Source organism: Stegostoma tigrinum, chromosome 15 (assembly GCF_030684315.1).
Source record: "Stegostoma tigrinum isolate sSteTig4 chromosome 15, sSteTig4.hap1, whole genome shotgun sequence".
NCBI classification, from domain to species: Eukaryota; Metazoa; Chordata; class Chondrichthyes; order Orectolobiformes; family Stegostomatidae; genus Stegostoma; species Stegostoma tigrinum.
The window spans coordinates 63,197,210-63,213,619 of record NC_081368.1 but is presented as its reverse complement, the minus strand read 5'-3'; the positions used below and the strand labels follow the sequence as shown (position 1 = coordinate 63,213,619).

At 44.9% G+C, this 16,410-nt stretch overlaps 1 protein-coding gene and 1 long non-coding RNA gene across 3 annotated transcripts in view; one reads left to right on the top strand and one right to left on the bottom strand.

Moving 5' to 3' along the window:
• The window catches only part of LOC125458765 (lysophosphatidic acid receptor 4-like), a 48,825-nt gene extending 45,693 nt beyond the window's left edge, over positions 1-3,132 (bottom strand). The window contains exons 1-2 of one of the 2 annotated variants that reach the window (XM_048544384.2): positions 2,655-3,132; positions 2,168-2,255 (exon numbers count right to left, since the gene is read on the bottom strand). The gene's annotated coding sequence lies outside the window, so the exon portion shown is untranslated. The remainder of the gene's footprint in view (positions 1-2,167; positions 2,256-2,654) is intronic. The other variant, XM_048544382.2, reaches the window with a different exon arrangement.
• LOC132210574 (uncharacterized) overlaps positions 1,956-16,410 on the top strand; it is a 66,909-nt gene continuing 52,454 nt past the window's right edge. Inside the window, exon 1 of the long non-coding RNA XR_009446715.1 lies at positions 1,956-2,382. This is a non-coding gene — a long non-coding RNA (uncharacterized LOC132210574). The remainder of the gene's footprint in view (positions 2,383-16,410) is intronic.

Genomic DNA, 16,410 nt, shown 5'->3' with positions numbered 1-16,410 from the left:
TCTCAGTGGGATTTAAGTACTTTTAGAAACAAAATAGATGCTACTAATAGTTGTTTTATCATGTTCATAACCCAAAAATCAAACACTTATTCTGAAATTGTTTGATATGAATTTGCTTAATCCATACCAGCTAAAACAAACTCTGCTTTAGTTAGCACAAAGACATTTTAATATTTTGCAACTTTGTTTCAATGTGTGCGCTCCGAATTTTTATTTTGTTGCCCAATTTTGAGGCCATGGATGAAGCGAAATTCCCCTTCGATCAAAGTGGAAGGCTCAAACACATTCAGCCACATATAACGTTACAAAAGAAATTTTCTTCTCAAAAATCACAATCTTCTATTTCTGTTTTGTTAGCAGGTCATTCGCTACTAAGGGAAAAAATGTACGTCAGTTGTTGTATTTGTGACAAAAGCTTTCTCCCTTCCCAGTTTTCTTGCAGGAGATGGTATCATCAATGCGCTGTTTAAATGCTCAAGTCACAAATAACCACGGTTCATGGCAAATTTCTAGGTTTACAATTAATCTGGAATAGAAATTTGACATCATGAATGGCAGCCCATTTCAAGTGGGTAAATAACCCAAACAAAAGGAACAAGGAATTCATCTCTGCTCTCCATCATTTCTTGACATCAGTCAGAGTGTGTTAACCTTACTTAGAAAAACACAGAAAATGAGCTGCTCAGCAATTTTAATAACAGACTGCAAATTCCAGAAACATGATCCAAAACAGAAAATTCTGATACAGCAGATCAGTCAGGGTTTGGGGATGGGTTCCGTGCTCAGAATTTAATCCAGAGTTTTCAAATGTTGACAGACTTGCTATTCGCTTTCACTGACAGATCAAAGAAAGCGTCAACAATGGATGCTGGGTTAAAAAAAGTGCTGACTGAAATGACAACACTGACATCTCAGAGTTACATCCTAATTAGCTGCCACTAGGTTGGATGGTGCCTTTGCCAGACAGTTAGAACAGTTGGGAGAAGTAAGAGTTAAAAGTAAAGATTAGGGAATGAAACTTGGTGAATTTGTGAAATTGCTCCTCTAGATAAGAATCACAGAATCCCTACAGTGTAGAAGCAGGCTATTCTGTTTAATGTATCCACATTGACCCTCTGAGGAGCATCCCACCCAGACAAACCTCCCTGTCCTTTAACTCCGCATTTCTCATGGCTAATTCACCAATCCTGCACATTATCAGGAATGATCATGGCCAATCTATCTAACTTGCACAGATATGGACTGTGGAAGGAAGCTAGACCTGCAGGAGGAAACTGACACAAACACAGGAAGAATGCGCAAACTCTACACTGGCAGTCAGCTGAGGGTGGAATTGAAACTGGGTCTCCTGGCATTGTAAGGTAGCACTGCTAACCAGTGAGCCAACGTGCTACCCCAAAAATAGCCTCTGTGGTTATTCTGTTCTCTGTATTAGGCCCCATTTCCAAAAAGTAGCTATTAGGATAATGCAGTGTCTAAGCTAAATAAGAAAGAACTTGCATTGGTGTAGCGCATTTCTCAAATGTTGGAAATCCCAAAACGTTTCATAGCCAATGAAAACAGATTACCCAGTCAGTGTCACATCGCTAAGCACATTCATGCTTAAGAAAACATGTTGGCCATATGCGGATATCTGTGTGTAATGCCAACACAAACAAACTGTCGAGTGAAGAAAAGTGTAATCAATATTGCAATGTCAGAAACATGGCAGCCAATTTGTGACTGGAAAGTAGAGTGTTAGTGAGATCTGACTTTGTGGAGTTGACTGAGGCATAAATATTAGACTGGTCACCGAGAATAACTCCTGTGGTGTTCTTTGAAACTGTGCCCATGACTTTTTTTTAACATCCATCTGAGGGGGGGGGTCTCGATTCAATATCTCAGACAAAACGAAGTTGTGACATGATCAACGCCATTTCATTTCAGAATAATCCCACCCCCAACTCCCGCGACCCAAGAGCGTGAATCTATTATTGGGCTGAGCTGCCATTCTCTCCAACATTCTACATGAATTGCCTTTGTAAATTTTACTTTGAAACAAGGAGAAAATGAATTGGTCAGATGAAACAAAAAAACCCTGCAAAATCTGGAAATATGATCCAAAAGCTGAAAATGTTGGCAGTACACAGCAGATCAGTCAAGGTTGGGGGAAGGATTCCGTACCCACCATTTAACACAAACTTTTGTCCTTCCAAAAGCTGAGAGAGACTTGCTGTTCAACTGTGCGGTTGTCCATGGTCGGTGCGAGCAGTGAGCTTTAACACAAAGGATATAAAAATGCATCGTCTCACACACGCTGGGAATAAAATCTCGAGCTGTGATTTGCAGGGGAGAACGAAAGCTGTCTCTTATGCGAAAGGTGGAGGGACCTCGCTGAATGAGGTGGGTGAGTTGTGGGGGGGGGGCGGAGATGGGGAGATTTGTCGCAGTTTTATGCTCGAAACTTGTTTCTTGGTGCGTTCACCTCAGTGCGAGAAGAGGTCGGGGAAAATGTCAGTAACTGGAAACATGTGCAATAGAGAGGAAGCACCAGTCACACCGTGAAGATAGCAACGACAACAATAAAAAATAAATAACCTTGCTTTTGCCAACCTTGCGATGTTGAAGAAACAAAGCAGAAAGTGAGAATGATTGAAAATTGTTTCAAATCTCACCTCGAGTTGAACTTTCCTGACCGGACACTTTTGCAGGGGTGTAACTCAGACTCGGTGCATGTTGATGACTGCGGGAAGATACAAACTGTTAAACGGTTCTGGGCTGCCCATTGTTTCCTCCTGGTTGCGACTGCCACACCTTGTGGCTTTGTTCGGCCACACACTGCTGCATTGGGGCATTCTGCAAGCAGCTGAGCCAATCTGCCCCAGCCTCTGCTGAAGATCTTCGCTGCTCTCACTCCCTGCTGTCTCTTTCTCTCTCTCTCTCCACACCACCGGCAGCAGCGTGCAGCATCAAACTTTTTTTCTTAATCCTCCCTTTCTGTGTAACTCAATCCCAGCCCTACACTATACTTCCACTTGACTACAGCACACGATTGGCCACAGCATTCATCAGATGGTTTCATTTATGCTTGTCCATAATCTGCGCCACCCCCCTTAGGGTAAAGTAGCCCGTTAGGAATATGTTTGCACCACAGCAGATGTCTACTAAGTATAATGTTTCAGGGGAGGACGGGGAATCTGACCTTTTTTTTCATCCGCCTCCTAATTAAGACGGCCAGTTTTAATCTTTGCAAATTAGAACGGCAGCGAAAAAGACTGAAATGGTCGTTTTGTTTTAACCATTAACCTCTGCAGGGACTTGCATTTTCTCAGGATTCCGCTGCAAAGTGAGTAGGAGACACAAAGAAATCCGGAAGGATATTTTCAGGGATAATAGGAACTGCAGATGCAGGAGAATCCGAGGTAACAAAAGACCGCTTTGCAAAACACCTCCGTTCGGTTCGCAATAAACCTCCCAGTCGCGAACCATTTCAACTCCCCCTCCCATTCTTTAGATGACATGTCCATCATGGGCCTCCTGCAGTGCCACAATGATGCCACCCGAAGGTTGCAGAAACAGCAACTCATATTCCGCTTGGGAACCCTGCAGCCCAATGGTATCAATGTGGACTTCACCAGCTTCAAAATCGCCCCTTCCCCACCGCATCCCAAAACCAGCCCAGTTCGTCCCCTCCCCCCACTGCATCACACAACCTGCCCAGCTCTTCCCCTCCACCCACTGCATCCCAAAACCAGTCCAGCCTGTCTCTGCCTCCCTAACCTGTTCTTCCTCTCACCCATCCCTTCCTCCCACCCCAAGCCGCACCTCCATCTCCTACCTACTAACCTCATCCCACCTCCTTGACCTGTCCCCTCCCTACCTCCCCACCTATACTCTCCTCTCCACCTGTCTTCTTTTCTCTCCATCTTTGGTTCGCCTCCCTCTCTCTCCCTATTTATTCCAGAACCCTCCCCTCTCTGATGAAGGGTCTAGGCCCGAAATGTCAGCTTTTGTGCTCCTGAGATGCTGCTGGGCCTGTTGTGTTCATCCAGCCTCACATTTTATTATCTTGGATTCTCCAGCATCTGCAGTTCCCATTATCACTGTAACAAAGAGTAGAGCTGGATGAACACAGCAGGCCAACCATCAGGTACAGCCCAGGGCAGGAACAGAGGCAGGCAAAAGCAGGAGGGTAAATACACCCACTCACCCCTTTTCCAAAGCAAAGTCCCCGGGGATGCCAATCACTAGGACAAAGGGAGAATGATCTATCAACCCTCCACGGATACTAAATCTATGAAAAAGGCCAACTGAGGCGATTATAGAGCCAAATGAGGGACATCTTTTTATGGTGCCCTGGACGCTCACAACTATCTGGGACAGAACAAGCCTGCCGGGGGTGGGCACACGCCAAGGTGCCAGACACAGTCACTGTGGAGAATTCACTGGCCTCCAAGAAATGGTGAACGGTGCCTTGGAATGTAGTCTTTGGTACACTGGGTGGCCTGGGTTAGCTCAAAGCAGTGGGTCCAGTGCAGGGGGCAGTCACCCTCCTGGCGTGTCATGGCCATGAGAGGAGCGGGAAGGCTGCCATACGGAAATGGGGAAGGGATGTGAGCAGCTGAGCACAAGGACCTGGCAACGCACTACCAGGTTTTGGGACAAGTGGAGTTGGAGGTGACGCCACCCTTTGTGGGAACGGCAAGGTCCCTGGCTCCAGGGGAGGAATTGTAGATAGAATGATTGCTAGGCAGGGCATGGAGGATTTACTCTTAAGATTCTCAGCCACCATCTTCTCCACCTGTCCCTTCAGCTGAGGCCTCGTGACCCTCAGATTAAACTTGCAACCAGTCATCTCCCTAATGAGAAAGCAGCCCGATGGCCCTCTGGGGCTATGGTGACTAATTTACTCTGCCTTGGCAACTGGCATCCCTTCCAGACATTCCTGCCCCATCAGTGTTCATTCTGGGTGTATCATGATGCACTCAGATGCTGCCGAGTATAGCAGTCAATGAGGTTCGGCACTCTCTCAAGAGAGGAATTCATATTCTGAGATCATGGAACTCATGGTGGGACATGAGCTGGATGGACACTTCCATTCTCAGCCCATGACTCCACATGTTGACGCAGAGTCCTTTCCAGTAAATCTCTAAGCCTTGCTTTTGTGCCTAGCTGAAGAGGGCAGTGTCTACAGCTGTCTCCAGTTCTGTCACCTCTGCTCACTGGTGGTCTGTTCATCGCCCAGTACCTCCCTACCTCATGTGTACATCTACTGAGGTGCCTTTCTGAGCTAGAAAGCACTGCACTTAGAAAGTGTGATGTTGCCTTTACACATCTTGCAATGATGGTGACAGTTGATCTCCTGGTCTAGATATAAGAAGAAGCCATGAGAATGAACCTTGAAGACCAGGGCTCCTGCAGTGCTGAGGATTCCCAATGAAGCTCAGATGTCGCTATCATCTCTGATGGTGTGAAGTTCTGCCCAGCCTCTCTCCCACTCTACCAACCTTTCCACCTCCTGCCCTCTTTCCTCTCCCTTTCCCCTGACACCCTACCATGCATGCTCTCCTTTCTCCCATACCCCTCATGCTCTCCCCCTCTTGTGCCTGCCCTGTCTGCCTCTCTTCCACTGCCCATTCTCTTCCTCTCCCCTTCGCTCCCTTTTCTGTTCATCCTCACTTCTCACTCTGTCTTTTCCCCTGTTTTTTGCCTCCCTCTCTCTTTGGATTTTATTTTAGATCATTGTCACCTTTTGAATACGTTGAGTCATCTGCCCTAGTTTCATGTTAGCTTAGAGAGAGGCAGCAGAAGGAATCGGATCTGGCTTGGATCATGAGATTGGAGACTGCTCATTTTGTCCATGTTTAACTCATGAGTCAGCATAGCTGAATTAACCAACATCATCTGAATTTTTGCTTATCTGACTGGCTCCATACACATCACATGGCTTCCTCTAATGATCTTGCTTGATGGTGATTTGCTGGAATTGCTCTGCTAAGAATAGTTTTATTTTTATTCATTTGTGAAGAATAAATGGGGGAGGTGGTGGAGTCTTATATAAAATTATGAAAGAAATAGATAGGATAGAAGCAGGGAGATAGTTTCCACTGGTGAGTAAAATTAGAACCAGAGCAATAGCCTCAAATGAAAGGGAACCAGATTTAGTACTGAGTTGAGGAGAAACTTCTTCTCCCAAAAGGTTGTCAACCTGTGGAATTCCCTGCCCAGAGAAGCAGTTGAGGCTATCTCGTCAAATGTTTTTAAGGCAAGTAGAGATAGATTTTTGAACAGTAAAGTAATTAAGAGCTGTGGTGAATTGACGGGCAAGTGGAGCTGAGCCACAAAAAGATCAGCCGTGTTCTTAATTGAATGGTGGAGCAGACTCGATGGGCCAGATGGCCTACTCCTGCTCCTATTTCTTATGAAATGTGGGCATCGCTGGCTGAACTAGAATTTATCATCATCTCGATTTTCCCCTTGAAATTGTGTGCCTTGGCCCTGAGGGCATTTTAGAGTCAACCACATTGTTGTGTATCTGGAGCAGCATGTTGGCCAGACCAGGTAAGGATGGTGAATTTCCCTTCCTAAAGGATATCAGTGAACCAGATGGGTTTTTAATAATTCACAGCAGCTATACGGTAACCACTAGGTCAGCTTTTAACTCCCAAACTTTATTAAGTTCATATTCCACCATCTGACATAGTGGGATTCAATTTCATGTCCCCAAAGCAGTGGCCTGAATCTGTGCATTACTAATCCAGAGATATTATCACTATGCCTCCCCAAAACCATCTGTAATGAAAGCTTTGACTCTGGCACAGGCTGCATAGGGCTTCCCATAGAGTGCAGAATGAGCTTTTCCTAGACCACAGCCAGTTTATTGCCTCGCAACAGAGAAGTCTCAGAGCTGGCAAGAAATGATAAATATGTCTGTGAAACCCTGAACCTTAATGATGGCAGAAAGTTCACTGACTCCACATTAATCTACTTGCTTGCAGAACAGTACAGGCCTGAGGAGTGGTCCATATGGTATGTATTGCTGTAATGAAGATGGGGATCACAAGCATCTGCACTCTTAATTGAAATTGTCAATTTATTCGAGTATGTTTAATTTTTCTATGCGATTTACATTGCTCAGTTTAAATAATGCAGTCAATTACATTTCGGTCTCCACATTTGATACATTTAACTCATATAATCCTGATAGCGAAGAAAGAGACTATTGGGCCCATCAAGTCTGCAACAATCCTCCAAAGAGTATCCCACACAAACCCACACTCAATCCTATCCCTGTTAGCCTACATTTGCTGTGATTTATCCACCTAGCCTACAAATCCCCAGACACGACAGGGCAATTTCACAGTGCCAAATCACCTAACCCGTACCTCTTTGGATTGTGGGAAGAAACCGGAACTCTCAGAGGAAACCCATGTAGACATGGGGAGAATGTACGGACTCCACACAGATAGTCATCTGAGGCTGGAATCAAACCCAGGAGCCTGGACAGTGATGCAGCAGGGCTAACCACTGAGCCACCGTGCCATTCATCAAAAGGTGTTTAAATTGCACTGGTTGTTGTGATGGGAAGTGCGAGGATTAGTTTGGGTTACCAGCCTAGTAATAGTCTTGACCCCATTCTCTCCCCCTTGGTCCAGGCACTCCCCACCTACATCCGGGACGCAATCCACATCCTCCACCTCTTTGGAAATTTCCAGTTCCCCAGCCCCCAGTGCTTCATCTTTACTGTGGACGTTCAGTGCCTATACATGGCCATACCGCACGAGGATGGTCCACAGGCCTTCAGCTTTTTCCTCTCCAGCAGACCCATGAGGTTCCCCCCATCTATAACCCTTCACCTCGCTGAACTAGTCCTCACCCTCAATAACTTTTCCTTCAATTCTTCCCACTTTCTCCAAATCCTGGTGGTTGCCATGGGTACTCTCATGGGCCCCAGCTATGCCTGCCTGTTTGTCGCTTATGTTGGACAGTCCCTCTTCTCTACATACACTGGTACAGTTCCCCAACTCTTCCACTGTTACATCAGTGACTGTGTATCAGTGCTGCATCCTGCTCCCAGGCTGGACTGGAGCCGTTCATCGATTTCGTGAACAAGTTTCACTCCACCCTCAAATTCACTTGGTCTGTCTCAGACACCCCCCTCCCCTTTCTTGACTTCTCCGTTTCCGTTTCTGGTAACAGTTTACAGACCGACTTTTACTATAAAACCACAGACCCCCATTGCTACCTGGACTACAACTTCTCCCACCCTGGATCCTGCAAAAACTCCATTCCGTTTTCCCCAATTCCCTCAGCTCCGTCACATCTGCTCTGACGAGGAGACATTCCACTCCCAAGCATTCCAGATGTCCGCCTTTTGGAAACAACATTCTTTTTCCCCCTCTGTCATCCAGACAGCCCTGCACCACACCTCACCCATTCACCAGTCCATAGCTCTTGACCACAAGAGATAGGTTCCCCCTTGATCTCACTTTCCACCTGACCATCCTCTGTCTCCGACGTATCATCCGCGGACACTTCTGCCAACTCCAATTAGACCCCACCACCCAGAACATCTTCCATTCCCCACCCCTCTCTGCATTAACCAAGGACCATTCCCTTCGCCACTCTTTAGTTCTCACCACACTCCCCACCAACCACTTCAACCCACCCAGTACCTTCCCCTGTAACATGTAAAAGGTACAACACCTGCCCACATACCACCTCCCTCACCTCCATTTAAGGCCCTAAACTGTCCCTCCATGTGAGACCACCTGCATCTCCTCCAACCTGGTCTGTTGCATACCGTGCTCCCGATGTGGTGTTCTCTGCATCGGTGAGACCAAATGTAGGCAGGGTGACTGTTTCGCCGAGCATCTCCGCCTGACCTGTAACAGCCCAACCTAGCCCATTTAAACCGCTGCACCACTCTCCTTCCGACATGTCCGTCCTCGGCTTCCTCCAGTGTCCCAGTGACTCGGAAAGAAAATCTGAAGAAGTACAACTTATATTCCATCTGGTTATCCTACAGCCTGGAGGACTCAACACTGAGTTCTCCAATTTCAAGTGACCATGCCACCCATCCACGCCTCCCCTTCCAGTCCCACCTCCTCCCTTCGTTCCACCTTCTGACTGTCCCTTCCAGCCACCAACCAGATTCATCCCTCCCATCTCCCAAACAGGTCGTATCTACCACTGGTGTCCAACTTTCACCACCATTTCCCTATCACCACCATTCCGCCTCCTCCCCTTCCCACTCCTCTATCTGCAGCTCCCTCTAACAACCACCCCCCCCCCCCCCCCCCCGACATTGAGTTCTAGAAAAGAGTAATACCCAAAACGTTGACTGCTCCTTTCCTCCAGATGTTGCCTGGCCCACTGTGTTCTTCCAGCCTCCTGTTTATCTATCTTGGATTCCAGAATCTACAGGGTATTTTTTTGTCTCATCACTACCTGTCCTTTCTATCTCTTGATTTTTGTTTTCTCGGTTATTTAATAGCATTGTAAAACTTCAGGGACAGCATCAACAACTGAAAGGCAGACCACGGCAGAATCCTTTACAAGAGACACCATGTGTCCTAAACTGTAATGAGTAAAGAACAGGAGGGGGAATGAGAAGGCAGGGCAATCAAGACAGGAGAAAGGCTTGTTAAAGGATGTTTGCAGGTAGGGAGGGAGTCCTATAGAACAGTTACCAAAGTGGAGAATTGTAGATGGAGCAAAAGTGAGAGAAAATAAGGGAGATATGTAAGTGAAACAATTTGCTAATATAGGCTGGAGGAAAGCTGCAGGATGATTTGAAGGGGATAGTTTGAGGACTTGTGGCTGGAACAGATTGCTAAATGAGGGAGGGACATGGCTGGGCGGTGGTTTGGGAAGGTGAAGGGAATTTTCTTTAATCACAAGACATGGATCTGTGTGGCACGTATGGCCTGCAGATTCACAGCAAGGACTGAGGCATCAGGACTTCATTTGAGAATCAAGCACACACTAGATCGAGGGAGAAATACTGAACAGATGATATTCAATAGATGTCTTGTGAACCAACTTTCTCACACTGGGGCCACTATGAGTCCCAGACTGTATTTATTTTTACTTTTTATTACAACAGTGAGTAACTGAGGGGCTTTGTTTCTGTGTAGTGATTACAATTTGAAAGTGTATTTATTTACTGCTGCTAGTGACCTGAGGCCACACTGAGCTCCCTGTATTCCTGGAACCAGAAAACCACACTGGAGAAATGCCATGAATCATGTGGCAAATAACAACTGGCAGCAATTGTCAACTCAAAAATTAAGCATCAAAGACTTTAAAACAAATGTGTCTTGTCCCATGGCTATTCCCACCCAACCATGATGTCATTGATTCTTTTCATTTGCTCCTTCCTTCTCCTTTTTATCTCCTCCTCTCTCACCCCATCCTACTCTATCCCATCCCTCTCCCCATCCTACTTTCACCCCCCACTCCTCATCCTACTCTCCCCCATTCGTCTCCCCATCCTACTCTCCCCCATCCCTCTCCCCATCCTACTCTCTCCCAACCCAACTCTCTTCCATCCCTCTCCCCATCCTACTCTCTCCTCCCTCCTTCTTTACTTCCTTTCTTCCCTCTCTCCCACTCCTGTCGTTTCATATCCTCTTTCCCACTTGTCTCTTCTATCTCCTTCTCTCCCCTTCTGTTCTGCCATCCTAAAATCAGTCATGATTGTATTGAATGACAGGAATGATTCAACGACTTTAATGGTCAACGTTTACTCCTTTTTTTCTAGTGTTTCTTTTTTATCAACCACTCTCCCTCTTGTAAAGACCCTGTCTTACTTTCTCTGCATTTTTGGTCATGGACTGTAATAGGAAAATCATCATGTTAAAGGCAAAGATTATTGCATGCTTTTGAAAGCAAGTAACCTGATGTTTATTGTAAGTGCTATTTGCAAAACCAGGATGATCCAGAGTAGGCTACTTACCCCCACAAACATGTTCCACTATTAAATATAATGGTGGTTGATCTCACCTCAGCCTCAACTCCACTTTTCTTGCCAGCTCCCTATAATCGTTCAACCCGTTACGAATTAAAAATCTGTCTCTCTCCTCCTTAAATTTATTTAGTGCCTCAGCATGCACCATCCTCATCTCTGTCACCCCTTCTCCTAAATCTATCACTTCTCATTCTAGCTTGCCTCACAAGGGAATACATCCATGGTACATCTGCTTTGTCAATTCCTTTCAACATCTTACATTTTATAGCTCCGCTTGTTCTTCTAAGCTTTAGCGAGTATCAACCTAACCTGTTCAATCTCTCCTAATAAGACAAACCTTTTGTTTCTGAAATTAATCCAGTGAATCTTCTCTGAACTGCTCCCGAGGCAATTACATCATTCCCTCAAGTAAGAGAACCAAAACTGTAAGAGGTACTCCAAATGCAGTCCCACCAACACCTTGTACAGTTGCCAGAACACTTTGTCACTTTTATATTCCATTCTTTTGGCAATAAATGCCAAAATTCCATTTTCCATCCTCATTGTCTGATGTACCTGCGCACCAATTTTATGCCATTCATGCATGAGGACACCTAGATCCCATTGCACCAAAGCATTATGAAGCTTCCGTCCATTCAAATAATAAGTTACCCTTTTATTCTTCCAACAAAAATGGATAGTCTCACTTCCTTTGCAAATTTGGCTTCAGTATATTTTATCACTTTTAAAGCAGTAATTGAAGTATAGTTTGCCGATGAGCTGGATCCGACTTACAAATAGAGATTTGACCTGAAACAAGTAGCTGATTTTTCTGTGGACTAGTGACCAGTTTTCAATTGCAAAGGTCCTCCATCTGTCAACAACAATGTGATTGTTTCTCGGGTAACTGAATAGCTCGAGACTGTGAACAAAAGAGCAAGAAGCTTTCACATATCCACCATCTCAGCAGCTCTCTTTGATCTCAGTTGTAAAAGCTCATTTAAGCCTGAAGAAAACCAGTTTATACTTTTCCTTCAGTGGCTGTTGTAAGCCATGAATATTATTTTACAAGTCAGAGACGTTTTATCAGTGTGAGCTAGCACCTGGTCCCTCCTGCAAACCAGTGAAAACATTCAGAGAAAGAAAAGCAAGAACCAACATTCTGGCCAGCACAAGAACCTTTTCAGCAAATCCTGTGGATGGAAACTACTGAACTGTATCCCCGGTTTTCCCTCCATCCATAATATCCTTTTTTTTCTTGTGTGTTTGTGAGCAAGGTTGTGTGTGCATGTGTAAATGGACACTTCATAAGGGGATTAGTTTTGTTTTCAAAAGAATTTTATGCTGTCAATTCATGATTACCAGAAGCAAGAGTTTAAATACTTGTAATAAATGATATTTTTTGTTAAGTACAGAAACTGGGCCCACTCTGTCTGTCAACCTAGGCCTGAAAGTCTGGTAAATTGGGGAATTATGCATACTTTGATAAAATCTTTAATTTTTGTAATTATTCCAGGAATAATGAAGCTTGATTTCCAAAGTGTTACCAGTGAGTCAAAGCGCTCCATGTTCCCTGAGATAACACAGCGTGGAGCTGGAGGAACACAGCAGGCCAGGTAGCATGAGAGTAATAGGAAAGCTGACATTTCAGGTTGGGTCCCTTCTCTGTGTCTGCTCCTGTTTTCTCCTCTGTCCATTCACTTCCTCCCCTTAACCTTTCTAGCCCTCTCTTCACGCTCCTCCCTCTCCATCTTACCTTCATCTTGCCTCTCTCATCTTCCTTTTTCTTTTTCTTCCCTCTCTTCACTCTTTCCTCTGCCCAACCTCTTTCCTGCTGTCTTTCTCCAAATCCTGCTCTTTCCTGCTGTCCCACATCTCTTGCTTGCTTTTCCTTCCTCCTCTCTTGCCCATCTTGACCCTCTTTCTACCTTTCCTTCTCTGTTTCCCCTTTTACTCTTTCATCCTCCTGTCTCTTTACCTACCTTGTCCATGTATCCAATCCCTGCTTTTCTCAGATTGGCTTGATAATCCTGCATGGAGGCGATGCAGGATTTTGCAAAAACTGGACAATGACATTTGAATCAAATGAAATTGACTTCACCCCTCATTCCATCCTCTACTCTCTAGATCTTATGATCATCTTTACCCCTATCACTTCCTCTTCCCCGTGTTCTTCCCTTGGGAAAAGAAGATTGAAAGGTGATTTAATAGAGGTATTGAATATCATGATGCATATGAACAAAATAAATTGCGAGAAAACTGATTCCTCTCTCAGGGGGTCAAAAATGCGAGACCACAAATTTGTAGCTATTGGTTAATAAAGCAAACCAAGATGAGGAAAAGGGGAGATAATAAAGTGTGGAGCTGGATGAGCACAGCAGGCCAAGCAGCATCTTAGGAGCACAAAAGCTGATGTTTCGACCCTGATGAAGGGTCTAGGCCCAAAACGTCAGCTTTTGTGTTCCTAAGATGCTGCTTAGCCTGCTGTGTTCATCCAGCTCCACACTTTGTTATCTTGGATTCTCCAGCATCTGCAGTTCCCATTATCTCTGATGCAATGAGGGAAAGGTGCTTTTTTTTTTACTTACCAAGACATTATGGTCTGGAATTCAATTCCTGAAAGCTTATTGGAGGCAGGTTCTATTATAGCATTCGAATGAGAATTGGAGTGTTATGTGAAAAAGAAGAACATGTAGGTTTGCCACGAGACAATGGGAAAGTGGCACTTGATGAACTGCTGATTCAGAGACCTAGTGCAGTCACCTTCTGTGCTGTAAAAATTCTGTGATTCTCCAATTTTCCCATCCCCTAATCCGTCCACAAATCTCCATTTAGCCCTTATCCCCAATTCCAAACTTGCCCCATATCATTTTACTTTGACGTTCCTCTAACACCATCTCCCACTTTGCCTATCCAGTTAAAACTTCCCACATCTCTAGTCTGCATCTAACTCCATGCTCTGACCTTCTGTGATTGCTGAACCCTTCTAAATCTATGTTCTGAAATAAATTAAAACCAAATGATTTTGCCTCCGAGTGTGTTTTTTTTAAAATGACTATTTGGTCAGTCATTCATATCTGATTAATTTGAATACATCACTAAGAGCAGATTTGGGCGTACTCACATGTAGAATAATGTTCAATACCCTTGACTGATACAATTCATTGTACTTACTCTGAATTTCTTTCTCCAGTCATGTGTGAGACAATGGGCAAAATGATACTGCCACTGGCCCCAGTCCATTGCAATTGCTTCCATTCCAGACCAGGCAATTTCTCACTCTTAGAGGTTCTCCTGGAAAGCCAGTCACCAGCTCTTTTCCGAAAGCTGGTGTCCTGTCTACTGCCTGTATGGTGTACATGCCCTGCCAGCATCAGTCATTTTTCTTTCTTCATTCATTCACAGGATGTGGGCATTGTTGGCCAAGCCAGCATTTATTGCCCATCCCTAATTGCCCAGAGGGCAGTAAAGAGTCAACCACATTGCTGTGGGTCTGGAGTTACATGTAGGCCAGAACAAGTAAGGATGACAGTATCCCTTCCCTAAAGGACATTAGTGGATCGTATGATTTTTTTCCTGACAGTTGACAGTGGTTTCATGGTCATCAGTACACCCTTAATTCCAGATTGTTGATTTAATTCAAATTTCACCAGCTGCTTTGACGGGATTCGAACCCAGTACCCTGAACATTAGCTGAGTTTCTGGATTAATAGTCTAGCAATAATACCACTAGGCTTCTCCCTCCTTTACTACATTTTTATGTCCCAAAGATACCTCTTATCAGTCCTCTGGAAAACTTCCTCATTGGTAATGTTGTCTCTCCATGTGATGCCTTGAATTTAACGTGGGTAACTTTGATGAAAGATGCCCAGCTATGTGACATCTTTGACAACCTCCTCCATGTCTCATTGGGATAGTTTGTGGACATGTGTAGATGCAGCATCAAGGCCATGTTGATGGTGTTGCATTTCCAGATGGTGTGAAACCATAAGTAGACCAATGCTGCATCACAATTCTTGTGCCGCTGGAGATGTTGCTTCCTTGGTAGGGGAACTAGTTGACACCTTCAATATTCTATTGCTCAATGGTCTTGGGGATTTCTTATGGCTGTCTGGTCATCATTGTCTTTGACCTTTCGCAGCTGGTACACCAATCAATCTCAGCAGGGCTCCTATCAAGACTGTTGCTCATGTCTCAGACCACGTGATTTCTCAGCAAGGTAACATTCAACAAAGAACCTAAATTCAGATCCTTCACTGAGCTAATTCCACAAAATGGGAAATTTGCTTTTGACATTTACGCAGGAGGAGGGTTATATTTGGCATGACAATAGTTCTCTGCGCTCTTACACCCAAATCCAGTAATAAAGCACGAGAAGCCAGAAAGCGTTGTGAGGGCTTCAGATCAGAAAACTGAAGTTCATATCTCGTTTCAATGAAGGTCCTCATTGATTTTTTTACAATACTTCTGTTCCTGATGTTTGGTGCTTCCAGTGGTCTGAATTAGCATAAAAGTCAGGCGTATTGTACAGACTAACACATATTCTGCAGTTTCGTGTACATCTCAATCATGCAGTTTCAAATATTCAATATTTTTCTCCAAGTGAGCTAACTAACTTACTCATTTTTAGAAAATGCAGTTTTATTTTGTTATTCCTTCAGGCTCAAGCTAACTGGTGGCATCTCAAGTGATGTTTGGTTTGCTGCATTTGACCAATATGGTCCAGGATAGGAGGAAGGAACTCTTCAGCCTGTCTCAAGAAATCTAGCCAAATAGTTATTCCTACTAAAAGTAAATAACCAAGGAAAACCTAAAGGAAGGAAAATAAAGCTGAAGAGAAATGCTAGCTTTAAACTTGAAAACCACCAGTCAGAAACTCCAATTAATTCACTTCACAAAATTAGCAATCACAATATGTAAATATATTACAGCTAAATAAAACACGTGAAGCATCCTACCCAGAGATAATGGGGACTGCAGATGCTGGAGATTCCAAGATAATAAAATGTGAGGCTGGATGAACACAGCAGGCCAAGCAGCATCTCAGGAGCACAAAAGCTGACGTTTCGGGCCTAGACCCTTCATCAGAGAGGGGGATGGGGGGAGGAAACTGGAATAAATAGGGAGAGAGGGGGAGGCGGACCGAAGATAGAGAGTAAAGAAGATAGGTGGAAAGAGTGTAGGTGGGGAGGTAGGGAGGGGATAGGTCAGTCCAGGGAAGATGGACAGGTCAAGGAGGTGGGATGAGGTTAGTAGGTAGCGGGGGGTGCGGCTTGGGGTGGGAGGAAGGGATGGGTGAGAGGAAGAACCGGTTAGGGAGGCAGAGACAGGTTGGACTGGTTTTGGGATGCAGTGGGTGGGGGGGAAGAACCAGCCCAGCTCTTCCCCCCCACCCACTGCATCCCAAAACCAGTCCAACCTGTCTCTGCCTCCCTAACCGGTTCTTCCTCTCACCCATCCCTTCCTCCCACCCCAAGCCG